Here is a 4549-nt window from a genome sequence, read left to right on the forward strand (position 1 = left end):
CAAAACAGATGAGAAGCCCAGAAACGTGATTGATTAATAACATCTCACCACTTCCTCTACTTTCACAGCTTTCCATGTCAGAGAATAGTGGGTTCTTCCGATGCAGAAACTGTTCTATAAATCATTCCTCTTTCTTTTTCCCTTAATATCTGAGATCCTATAGCCATTTTAAAAACTGGGTACTTGAAAATCCAAACAATTATAAAAGTATCAATTTAGGTTCTTCCCTTTGCACATTAAAATCTTCCAGAGAAATAACCAGCTTCTAGTCTCTGTTTATTGGCAGCAAAAGAATGTAGCATTTTCACATTAGTCAGTTTCTAGGGTGAAGACGAAGGTACGGGTTTTGCTCCATCACTGAAAATGTAATAATCAAGGACCCTGCAATGTAGATATGGGTATGGATATTTGTGTCTTCCCAGTTCAGAGTCATAAGACTTCTTTCCTATTTATCTAATTAAATCTGCCTTATTAAATGCCCTAAATTAATTAAAGGTTATTGCTTAAGAGTTCAAACACATTTCACCAGCCAATTCTGTTTTTAGTCTCAGGGCTGCCTCTTTCCCTTTATGGCTCCTCTGTTGGGCACAGTTATATATTTAGCATTTTATTTCTACAGGCACTTTTTTTCCCCCAGTCATTTCTTCCTGTTGGCCATCTTGGGAAATAAAGAGGTGGAATTTCCCCCTGACTTACAGCAGAGAGTATTGAGGTTCTGGAGGAGTATGGCATCTTGCCCAAGATTAGTATTGGCAAAGAAAGCTGATAGCTTACCATTCTCCAGGGAGGGCCAGCACATTGAAACAGGTGTGGCTCTGGCAGGGTGGAAACCAGTGAACATGTCATATGTTTCCTTCACATCCAGCGAGATGTCTCCTAACTCTGAACAGGAAGGCAAAGGCCAGACTCAAGTGGATTTCCCGGTACACCTACAGTTCCAGTGTCTTTAGAAAGGGCTTGCGATGTAAGGTTTTGAACCTCAGGGGCCTTAATCTCTGACATTTCAGTTAGTTACTTGCCTACAGAGTCACGACACCTCCCATAATTAATGAAATCCAATTATCACAAACAATTTTAAACTAATTTCAAGCTCCCTGAAGCTCAGGTAATTGCAGAAGATGTATATAGGATGTTGCTGTGAAGTCATTCAGTTTGAGACAGAACGAAAGCATAGCAGATAAAGAAAACTTGCAACCTCGTGTTTATTTCCTTTGTAATATGGTTGGTTTTAGGTTGACCCATCTTATCTCAGTTAAATTGTTTTATATTAGATGCGCTAATTATACAAACTCTAATGATCTGATTCAACTTAATTCTGTAATATTCAGGGTTATGTGCCAAATATTGAATTGAACGACAACACCTAAATATGACTGCATGATTTAACTGTCAATATTTGCATTATTGGGGAGTTGCCGTTTGGGGAAAGAATAGAAACCTTAAGTTTATTCACCATAGATTTATTTAATAATTGACTAGGAACTCCTTCTGTCTTAGACAAGGCTGCTACTAATCTGCCTTTCAAATCAGGATCCGATCTTCAAAGCTTAGAAAACTTTGAATGACCTTTTTAAAAAAGCTTTAAAAATCATAGACTGTTCCAATTAATTCCATAGGTCTAAATATCAATATATTTCTTCCCAAAAGTCCTCTGCACTGCCAAAATTACTTTTGTCTCTTAGAATCAGCAGCCAATCTAGCATCGTAGAAGCCTAGTAAATCTGAAGCAAGTCCAAATACACAATTAAAGCTTTACAAGCCTTCACTTCACAGCAAATTTCATCATCTAAGTTTCACCCAACCCTTCTTCCCTAAAAATAAAATAAAATAAAATAAGGCAGAATCGAGATGGCAATTGTAACAAAATACTTTGTTTTCTCTTTTACCCCAAGTTCCTTGAAATAATAACATAAAATTTGTTGGAATTAAGCCTTCTGGTTAATAAGAAAGTGTGCCATGAAGGAACCAGAAATTCTGAAGAACTACAAAAAATTTAAAAAGCAAATAGGATCAGATCCACAGAGAAAGGAGATTGTGAAAAAGCAAAACAAAACAAAACAATACAATCCCAGATCACATGAGGGAGAGTACCACTGAGGGAGTGAGATTGAATTTTGCCTGGGCTTTATGGGGACACTCCAAGCTCAAGAACGTTGAATACAAGTTGTGAAGAGCAATGATCATAGTGACCGTACGGTCACTGTCTTGAGGCCTGCCTAGCCAGGGAGCCCTTTTTCATCCTCGGCATCCGTTGCACTGTGGGCAGCAAAAAATCCTAGATGGCTTCACGGGAAAATCCTGCTGTATGTTTAAGTAATATATACTTCTTATATTACATAAATGGTTCCAAAGAAGAGAAAAATATTAGAAAACTTTCCAAATCATTCTTTAAGGCTAGAATAACAGAATAAAATACCATAAAGTAAAAAGAAAGCAATTGTCTGAGCTGATTTCTGAATTTAGTTTCAAAAAAAAAATCCTAAATAAAATACTTGCAAATCAAACCCAGCAATGTATTAAAAAGGGTATTTCCCAGGAATACAGTGATGAATCATCACTGATTATTCACTACATTATAACAAGTGGGAAATAATATCACCATCTTAACAGATTTTAAAAATTAAATCCATATGTTCATCTCCATAGATGCCAAAATTGCATTTGATGTAATTCAATACCAAATTCTGAACAAAGCAATGAAATGAAAAAGAGTCACACAGACCCAAAAGAAAACAAAATATACTTCAAAGCACAACTGGAAAAGAGACAAAACTTGATAAATGACATCTATCAAAAACAAGAACCAAATTTTTGAAGAATTTTTCATGAAAGTTACTTAAATTTTACTTTCATTAAAGTTCATTAAAGAGGAATGTCTGTGTGGCTCTCAGCCTCCAAGATGGCCTCTCCTCCTGGTGTTCATTCTATAATATGTGTGATATATGTAATCTCTTCCCTTAGAGTGTGGGTGAAGCCTGTGACTTGCTTCTAGCCATGAGAATATGGCAAGAGTGATAGGATATCCCTCCGCAATTATGTTATGTTTTATGATAAAGAGATAGGATGTCACGCCTGGGTTACATTATGTTATGTGACCCTGTCTTGCTAGCAGATTCATTCTTTCTCCTTCTACTGGCCTTTAAGAAGCAAGCTGCCATATCGTAAACTGCCTAGGAAGAGGGTCACATGACAGAACAGCGGGAGCTGAGGGAAGGCTCTGGCCAAGAGTCAGCAAAAGATTCTAAAGCTTTGAGCCCTGTAACTGCAAGGAAATGAATTCTGCCAGCAACTTGGGTGAGCTTGGAAGACGATTCTTCTCCAGCTGAGCCTCCAGATGAGGATGTGGCCGGGCTGACACCTTGACTACAGATAGTGAGATCTACATGCAGAGAACCCAGCTAAGCCATTCCCAGTTTCAGGGTTTTTTTTTTTTAATGACGTGATTTAGGACACATTTATTGACTATACAATGAACATGTTTAAAGTGTGTAATTTTAAAAATTCTGACATTATATAGATACAGATACTAGTGAAACCACCACAGTAATCAATAATCAGGATGCAAAACCACAATACTACCATCACAGTAATTGAGATAAAAAACATCACTATCACCCCCAAAATTCTGCCTGGGCCCCTTGGTAATCCCCCTCTTTTTCCCTACCCTTCCCTCCTCCTGCCTTTCATAAGCAGACGATCACTGATCTGCTTTCTGTCACAACAGATCAGCTCCATCTTCAAGGATTCTAGAACAGACTGTTTTTCCCTGTCTTCTTTATTTGGTATAATTATTTTGAGATTGATTCATGAGAGAGTATATATTAATAATGTATTCCCTTTTTATTGCTGAATAGTATTTCATTATATAGATAGACAGCAATTTGTTGATCTTTCACCTGTTGATGGACATCTGGGTTGGTTCCAGTTTCGGGCTATAGCAAACAGGGTTACGTGAACACTCATGTACAAGTCTTTGTATAAACATATGCTTTCATTTCCCTTGGATAAATACCTAGGATCAGAATAAGTGGATCATATAGTGTGTGTATGTTTAAATCTTAAGAAAATGTCAAAGTCTTTTCCTAAATGGTCGCACCATTTTACATTCCCGCAAGAAGTGTATGAGTTTCACACCCATCCTCCACATCTTCACCGGCACTTGCTAGGGTCAGTCATTGTGGTATGCAAGTAGCCATATCTCATTGTGAGTTGAATTTGCACAGCCTGATAGCTAATGATGTGCGGCATCTTTTCAGGTGCTTACTTTTTATCCAAATATTTTCTTTTCAAATTCTTTTGCCCATCTTATATTGGGTTGTTTGTTTTATTAATGCCAAGTTTTGAGAGCTTTTATATATTCTAGATTAAGGCCTTTATCCAGTATGTGATTTGCAAATGTTGTCTTATCTGTAGGTTGTCCTTTTATTCTAAGGTGGGGCGGGGGGGTCTTTCAAAGCACAGAAGTTCTTGATTTGGGTAAAGTTCAATTTATCATTTTTTTTCTTTTACAGATAATGCTTTTGGGTTTTATTTAGAAAATCTTTGCCTG

Source organism: Mirounga angustirostris, unplaced genomic scaffold (genome assembly GCF_029215605.1).
Source record: "Mirounga angustirostris isolate CCGP_5_RB_7025 unplaced genomic scaffold, mMirAng1.0.hap1 SCAF_8, whole genome shotgun sequence".
Classification (NCBI taxonomy): Eukaryota; Metazoa; Chordata; class Mammalia; order Carnivora; family Phocidae; genus Mirounga; species Mirounga angustirostris.